The sequence below is a fragment of the Etheostoma spectabile genome, chromosome 21 (assembly GCF_008692095.1).
Source record: "Etheostoma spectabile isolate EspeVRDwgs_2016 chromosome 21, UIUC_Espe_1.0, whole genome shotgun sequence".
NCBI lineage: Eukaryota > Metazoa > Chordata > Actinopteri > Perciformes > Percidae > Etheostoma > Etheostoma spectabile.
Window position 1 is genome coordinate 19,261,300 of NC_045753.1, and position 9,187 is coordinate 19,270,486.

General features: G+C 40.3%; 1 long non-coding RNA gene across 1 annotated transcript in view; it reads right to left on the reverse strand.

The window, feature by feature from the left end:
* LOC116671340 (uncharacterized) overlaps nucleotides 1-1,112 on the reverse strand; it is a 21,333-nt gene extending 20,221 nt beyond the window's left edge. The window contains exon 1 of the long non-coding RNA XR_004327242.1: nucleotides 930-1,112. This is a non-coding gene — a long non-coding RNA (uncharacterized LOC116671340). The remainder of the gene's footprint in view (nucleotides 1-929) is intronic.
* Between the last annotated feature and the right edge of the window lie 8,075 nt (nucleotides 1,113-9,187).

Genomic DNA, 9,187 nt, shown 5'->3' on the forward strand with positions numbered 1-9,187 from the left:
CTCTCCCTCTTTGTGGCTGAGGGCAATGATTACAGTCAGTGATGGAGTTCAGGAGGGCTTTGTCTTGTGCAGTCTGTATAATATGATTCTTATGAGATATTACTAGTAAATAATTCATACTCTCAAGTCACACAAACAGGCACACGAGCACATATAAGCATTAGCATGCGCATACTGTACTGTAGTTACATGCACACACTCGCGCACATGCCTATATCCACACACTGAACCAACGCAGGGCACAACATAATTTTCCAGTTAAAGACATAGTTCAGCTATTTTCAAAGCAATTATGCATGGTACAGCCTACTACAGGCAAAACTGCAATCTAAGCTTTATATGCTTTGGCTAAAGCCAATTCACTAGTATAAGATATTTAGCATTTTAGTGCATCATGCCTCAGTGTGGAGAAAAGTGATAACCTGTACAACTATAGAGGAAAGTGATGTTTTTTCTTTGAGCCTTTGCACATGTGCATTTGGAAATGAGAATACCAACTTCCCACCGAATCAGCAAACTTTCTGTTGCAGTCTTTACACAGGTTAAACCAAGTATTGCAGCTGGCCCGCAGCCCACTGTGACCACCAGCATTTGGGATCTGCGCTGCTTGAATTAGTGTTGCTACAGCCGCTAAGTGCACGTCTGTCTCCGGAGCTGCTGCCAGCTCTTCAACCGGCAAAGTGATCTACCAGAGGCGGGGAGCAAGGCCCAGGGGCCCCTGGGTGCACTCGCTAGGTAATTCTTGTCTCATTTGTTGTCTGATAACAGTAAATTTATCCTAGTCAGTGCCTCATGTCACTATTTTCCAAGCTACTGTAAGTACTGAGTTGATTTCAAGCAACAATAGAGAACATTTAATCATATAATTTGAGAAATCAAATAAGCACCTTCTAATTGTAACCCGTATCACAAACTGAAGCCAGTGAGACTTAAAGCGACACTAGAGAACCTTTCCCGCTTTGGGCCCCCTACATGTTGGAAGTGGAATTGTCCATTACATTACATTGTCCAGTTCATTTGAACTACCGATCTGCTACCCGATCTAGCAAACTTATAACGTATAATGTCAAAGGACAATTCCACTTCCAACATGTAGGGGGCCCAAAGCGGGAAAAGTTGTCTAGTCTCACTGGCTTCAGTTTGTGATACGGGTTACAATTAGAAGGTGCTCAATTGATTTCATTGTTCCTTAATTCTAATAAGGGGAGATTTGATGACACATTGCAGGGTGGCCAGTCCTTAACACTACCCAGACTGGATGGCAGGGAATTTTCACAGGATCTTACAGTAAGTGATTAAGCTATATCAGAGGAGGAAACCTTTCCCTTCTAGGCCAGATGCCGTCATCTGTGACTTTAAATCTGCACAAAAATGTAATTTATCCGTCAGACTCGGCAAAAGATGCTGGGGGTGTTTAAGTGTCAACAGTAAAATGAAAGAATATAAAAGGAAGACAGCTTAAGATATCAAACAATGTGGAGGCTTCCTCTCATCCAAATGTGTGAAAAAAGAAGAGCACCTATAAATTGCCTATTGGATTATGACAAAAAAAATCGGAGTTGCCCCGTAATACATGTACAGTGAGGGAAAAAAGTATTTGATTCCCTGCTGATTTTTTGTACAGAATAACAAAAATTAAATAAAAAAATAAAAAGAATTGGGCTTCCGGTTCCGCCACCACCAAAAAGAATTTAGAAACCAGTGTGAAAAACAGTCTCCTCGCACAGAATACTATAACGCCCCACTAATCAGAGAACAAACCCAAGAAATACCAACAATGGAGACGAGGGAGAAAAGTACGAAAAATACAGCGGAGCTTAACAAGAATGAAGAGTAATTGCGAGCTACAGAGGCGAATGCTAATGGAAAAGATGGTGGACGGCAGAGAGGCTAAAACCAAAGGTGAACATGGAGCAAATTCTACAGGAAATCCAAGAGTTCAGAAGAGAGAACAGCCAACAGCTAGATGGCATAAAAGATGATATTAATAAAACAAACCAGAGGATTAAAGAAGCAGAGGACCGCATTGACTATGTTGAAACTAAGACGCTAAGAGCGGAAGCGCTGATAAGAAGCATGTATAAAGTTCAACGCCAACACATGAAAAAAGTTGGTCGACCAAGAGGGAAGAGCAAGGAAGGAAAATATTTAATTTTATTGAAACACTCCTCAGAGAAAAACTGGACTTTTCTCCGACAACTGAACTAGTCATTGAAAGGGTGCACAGAGCGCTAGCCGCAAAACCTGCAGCCACAGGCAAACCCCGGTCGATAGTGATTACATTTCACAGATATAAAACAAAAGAAGACGTTCTACGTAGGGCATGGGAAAAGAAGGAAATCCCCCTCAACGAGCAGAGAATATATTTTGATCACCTTACCGCCGTCCTGACGAAACTGAAGGACTATAACGAGGTGAAGTGAATATTAAAGGAGAAGAGGATCCGCTTCCAGCCTCCATATCCAGCCAGGCTATGGGTCTTTTACGAGGATGGGAGACAACTCTACCACACGATTAACGAGGCCACGAGAGACATGGAGGACAGAGGTCTCCCGGTTAAAGAGGTGCCCACACCAGAGGACCCACTCAAGAAACTGAACCAGAACCCCTGGCGTACAGCGAGAGGAGGACGAGTGGCACGTGGTGGAGACTCACCTCGGAGAGCCAAAATCAGAGTAAGACTCCACTTCTTCAGACAAACGTCTGCTTAAAAAGTGATGAGAATGTTTCAATTAAGATCCTATGAGCACAAGGTAACAAAACACAATCAGCTCTACTCAGCTTCAAGTTTAAAACAAAACGCATCACCAGACAAGAGAAATGGATACGTCATAATGCTTAAACCAGTAGTGATTTTTATTTCTTATTTCTTCTCCCAAATCTCCTTGAAATAAGAGGTGTTAAAATAAGTCGGAGGTTGAAAACACTGAACACTTAATGGGATGGACATTTAATGGACTAAGCTGCTATGGAGGGCCCTTCACCCACAGGTGTCTACGGAGGCTTTCCCTCCAAAGCCAGAGATACTCTGGCTGTTTAAGGGTTCATTTCACAGACACCTTACCCTTGGAAGCTACTGTTCGGTTTGTGTTTAGTTTGTTCAATGTTAACACCTGTATTCGTTCATGTTCCTATTTCAATGTCTTACCAGAGGGAGGGTCTGTGGCACGCACCGATGGCAATTTAAATTTCCTTAAAAATGGCTAATCAAAAAGTCAGGATTGTCTCTTTCAATGTCAATGTAATATTGAACCCAGTAAAATGTTGTAAGATACTCTCAAAAATAAAAAAAAGAGAAAGCACAAGTTGTTTACTTACAAGAAACACACTTAAATGACGTGGAGCATGAAAAATTAAGAAAAATGGGCTGCAAAAATATATTTGTTCATTGTACAAATCCAAGCATAAGAGAGGTGTTGCTGTTTTACTCTCTAACAAAAATAACTTTCAAACAAACATATGTTCAGAAAGATAAGGAGGGCAGATTTATCCTGGTTAGAGGAATATTAGAAAGGACAGAAACCACCCTACTGAACATATACGCTCCTCCTGGAAGTAACATCTCGCTCTTTAAGAAGATCTTTGATATGATAGGGAGTCATTCTGAAGGAGTATTGATATGTGGGGGGGGGGGATCTAAATCTGCACTTGCCACCAAAACTAGATGTATCACACCGATTACATACCTCTAAGACAGTAAGTAAAACATTTAAAGAATTGATGAATGACATGGGCTTAATAGATATATGGAGAGAAATGTTCCCTGATGCAAGACAATATACAAATTATTCTAGTGTCCACTTGGTATACACTAGAATTGATTACTTTGTTGTTTTCAGTAGAGACAGGTCAAGGTTCATAGACTCGGAGATTGGTACAATAGATCTAAGTGACCACGCCCCGATATACCTTACTCTTAATTTGGAAAGTTGCCAAAGAAATACAACATGACGGTTTAATTCCAGCCTTCTCAATGACATCCTTCAAGAAAAAAATAACTGATGAAATTCAGATGTACATAATGGGTAAGATCATAGCTGTGTCCTCGCTCAAAAGAAGCTACATTAAAGAAAACTGCTTGTATTACAAAACCATCTAAAGCCATTGGAGGGCTCTCATGCACAGTGCACAATGACTATACAAAACTACAAACAAACTATACAAAAAATAGAAATTAAATTCATCTAATGTATACTCAAGAAGTTGAGAAAAAAATGCTATTTACTAGAAAAAGATATGTATGAAAACGGCTCTGAATTTACAAAATTGTTGGCTAGGAAACTGAAAAAGCAATTTACAAATAGTACAATAAATAAAATATGTGTCCCTGTAAAAACATCATTAAAAGCAATCAAGAACAGATTCAAGAGACTTTTGAGTCATTCTATAAACGACTTTATTCCAAGAGAGAGGAAGTCCAAGAAGATCAAATTGATTCATTTTTGGAAACCCTAAATTTACCAGCTATGACCGAGGAACAGGACAAAGCTCTAAGCAAAGACATAACACCAGAAGAATTAATTGAGGCAAGACCCAGACTAAAAACTAACAAATCAACAGGAAGTGATTGTTTTACAACCGAATGGTACAAGGCATTTAAAGTGGAGCTTCTGCCCATATTGCTAACTACTTGTAATTGGGCATTGAAAAAAGCAGAGACCCCACCCTCCTGGAAAGAGGCTATCATTACTCTTATACATAAAGAAGGGAAAGACAAGACTGGATGCGGGTCATACAGGCTGATTTTGATACTTAATGTTGATTACCGTATATATACACATCTATAATGGCCAAAAGAATGGAAAAATGACTCCTCACCTTAATCCATAATGACCAGACGGGGTTTATACACATGCGGCAAACGCAAGACAACATAAGACGCTCTCTACACATTATGGACCACATTAAACAACATGAGATGAAGGCTTTAATTCAAAGCCTGGATGCGGTCAGCTGGCAGTACCTGTTTAAAGTCTTATTCAAATTTGGCTTCTGTGAAATACTGATAAATAGCATTAAAGCTATTTATGATAACCCCACGGCGAGAATCAAAATAAACGGTCACTTATCCAAACCACTTATGTTAGAAAGGGGAGTGAGACGAGGCTGTGCTTGGTCTCTGCTTCTCTTTGCGATGTTGGCCCAGCATATTCGACAGAATGACAACTTGGGGGAATACAAATTAACAACGTAGAACATAAAATAGCGTGTTATAAGATGACGTCCTCCTGTTCCTTAGAAGCCCTGAGGTGTCTCTGCCGGAAGTCATGATGATGCTATATCAGGATATCAACTGAATGTCAATAAAAACTGAAACTGTTACATATAATTTTAGTCCATGTAAAAAATTGAAGGACACATACCCTCTTAGATGGAAGACCGAATCTTACAAACACTTAGGGGGGATTTTACCTAAGGATCTATCAAAATTTCATAAGAAAAATGTTTTGATTATTATTTATAGAGAAAATGATCACCCCCTAAGTAATGAAATCAAAGAAGACCTAATAAGGAGGATCTCATACCCTTCCTGAGTCTAAGCTTGAGAATTGAAACAATTAAAATCAACACTTAACCGAGATTCTTGTATCTATTCCAAACACTCCCACTTATTATTAATCAAAACCAATTTGATGAACAGGACAAGATGATATTGAGATTCATTTGGCAAGGGAAAAAACCTTGAATCCGAAATAAAACGCTACAACTATCAAAACAGAATGGTGGCTGGGGTCTTCCATCTCTGAGGAATTATCATCAGGACACAGGGATTATCATCATCATTGTTATCTCTGAGGAATCTTAGCACAGATGAGAGCATTACTCTGCTGGTGTAATCCCTCTTACAAAGCACAGCGGAAGCATATTGAGTGTGCTGTGTTACCTGACTTTCATATACAAGCTGCATTACCAGACAAAAACTAACAACAATGCATACTAGAGAATCAGTGGATAAAATCCTCTCTTAATGTCTGGAGATCATTAATTAGAAAACACAAATTGGATGAAGTTATTAAAATTTTGAGCTGGTGTGCCTATGACTCAGATTTCACACAGAATAAATTTGACAATAGATTCAAGGTTTGGATTAAAAAAGGCATCACATCTCTATGTAGCATAACATTGAAGGAGGCTTTCTTAAGTTTTCAAACTCTACTGGACAATTTTTCACAGCAAAAACAAGATTTCTATAGATACCTTCAACTCCGACATTACTACAATCATAAAGGATGCTAGAGCCAGTAAACCTTTTGTCTAGCCATTTATTGACACATATAAATCAAACATTAAAAGAGGGTTTTTTTCCCCGATTGTATAAGAGTGCAAAATTTAGAAACGTCCTCAACAAAATACATACAGGACAAATGGGAACGGGAAGGAGGTCTAACAACAACGGACAATGAATGGGAGGACATCTGTGTATTACAATGGAAAACTACAAAATCCCATGCATGGAAGGAATTTTGCTGGAAAAATGTAGCTCGATATTTCATCACTCCACTCATGAAGGTACAACAAAGTAATGGTAATTCCCAGTGTTGGAGGATTTGTGGATGTCAGGTTGCAGGTCATTACCATGCATTCTGGGTATGTCGAAACATACAAAGTTACTGGAAAGATATAAGTAAAGCAATACAGCTCCCTCCACAGATTTTCGATGGGATCAAGGTCTGGAGATTGGCTAGGTCACTCCAGGATCTTAATGTGCTTCTTCTTGAGCCACTCCTTTGTTGCCTTGGCTCTGTGTTTTGGGTCATTGTCATGCTGGAATACCCATCCGTCCATCGTCCTTTTGATGTGGTGAAGTTGTCCTGTCCCCTTAGCAGAAAAAAAAAAACATAAAGCAAAGCATAATGTTTCCACCTCCATGTTTGACGTGGGGATGGTGTTCTTGAGGTCACCTCCTCCAAACACGGCGAGTGGAGTTGATGCCAAAGAGCTCGAATTTGGTCCCTGACCACAACACTTTCACCCAGTTGTCCTCTGAATCATTCAGATGTCTATTGACAAACTACAGACAGGTCTGTGCATGTGCTTTTTTGAGCAGGGGGACCTTGCGGGCGCTGCAGGATTTAAGCTCTTCACGTCATAGTGTGTTACCAATTGTTTTCTTGGTGATTATGGTCCCTGCTGCCCAAAGATCATTGACAAGATCCTCCCATGTACGTCTGGGCTGACTCCTCACTGTTTTCATGATAACTGCAACTCCACGAGGTGAGATCTCACATGGAGCCCCAGGCCGAGGGAGATTGATAGTTGTTTTGCGTTTCTTCTATCTGCGAATACTCGCACCAACTTTTGTCACCTAGCTGCATGGCGATGGTCTTTTGTCCCGTTCCAGTCTGGTGTAGGTCTACAATCCATTCCCTGACATCCTTAGAGAGCTCTTAAGTCTTGGCCATGGTGGAGAGTTTGGAATCTGATTGATTGATTGCTTCTGTGGACAGATGTCTTTTAAACAGGTAACAAGCTGAGATTAGGAGCACTCCTTTTACGAGTGCGCTCCTAATCTCAGTTTGTTACTTGTGGAAAAGACAGCTGGGAGCCAGACATCTTTCTGATTCTGATCATATGCGTTTGTCTGGATTTTTTTGTTGTTATTCTGTCTCTCACTGTTGAAATGAATCTACCATTAAAATTATAGACTGATTATTTCTTTGTCAGTGGGCGAATGTACAAAATCAGCTTTTTTCCCCCCTCACTGTATATGATGTACCCTGGTTATTCCAGTTGATCTAGTTACACACTCCCAGAAAACAGACATGATTTTTGAGAATTTCTTTGTTGCGGAACGAATGACTGTTAGGTTACACATACACCCAGTTCATTACTTCTTGACTTGTTTGCTTGTGACAGCAATTTGATTTGTTATTGAACAAATTTTTAAGCATGACATATTTCATTTTTTTCCCTGACACTTTGCTTCAGGCAACACATTTGGTGTTGTCGTAAATTCCCCTGAGCATTCGTTTGACATATCAGCCACAAGACCCATGGTTGTCAGAACGTGTTTCAAGTTGTGAATGCTGCTATCAAGGACACATCCTCACTATCACAGCTGTGGGTGTGTGTGTAAACCACTGATACCTAACCTGCACACATGACCCAGTAGTGAGGTGGAGTATAAAGAAAGACTACTCCAACTTTTTGTAGTTGCACATGCAACCAAACATCTATCAAGAGTGACTAATCATTTTCTTTGGTTGCACCGGTGCGCCTGATATTTAGTGGGTCTGTCTCTGTGTGCATATGTATGTAGCGTTATTTTCCTCACCCACATTCTGCAAAGACCTGCTCCTACTTGGCCTCTTATAGGCCTCTTAGTCTTTTTGCTGAGTGCGGGTGGCGGAAGAAGGTGGAGAACTAAGTCATGAGTGTATGTGTGAAGCTGCACTTTGCACTCCAAACTGCGCTCTGCACTTCTCCTTGAGTTACATCACAACCTAGATCTATTGATCTACCACCCCTTCCCTTTCCTTTTAAGATGCCTACTCCTGACTCAACAACTGCAGCGGAGATGGCCTCATCTGACCTCGAGCCCAAAGAGAAAAGTGGGTGATCTAAAAACCTGGTGAACCCAGGGTTTAAACAAGTCAATAAATCTAATTGACAGTTTCACATATCAGTGTTTCCAGTTCTTTCAGAAATAATGCCAAATATCCATTCCACTTTTTCCCCTGTTGATTGTCTGCCGCTCCCCGCCATGAGTCCAAGCACAAAGCAACTGTCTGTGGTGAGTTCACCCGTCTAAAAAAATAGGAAGACGGTCACTATCTGTTAAAAACAGTTGAACAGGTGAAGATCACATTGCCAGTAGTGATCAACACAGTAACCTGTTTTTAGCTGAGCTAGACATGGAATATTGTTAAAACAGATTGGCAATGCTGTTCTGCTCTTATTGTTCTCTATGAAGTTAGCTGGAAGTGAATGGAGCCCCGTTGTGTTTTTCGGTGGACTGACTGCATCGGACTCCGTTTAAAAATAGCCTCAAATAGCTCAAAGTGATTATACGTACTCTGTGAGTTCTTGGTGAACATTAAAGTCTATAAATTAACCCGTAAATTCAGTAATGACTTAATGCAGTAACTGGAATTTAATCTCCCCATGTAGAGCTGATGATGCAGGATGACAACTTCTCCTTTATCCCATTACATCTGACCACCTCATGTTTCATGTTCTAAGAAGC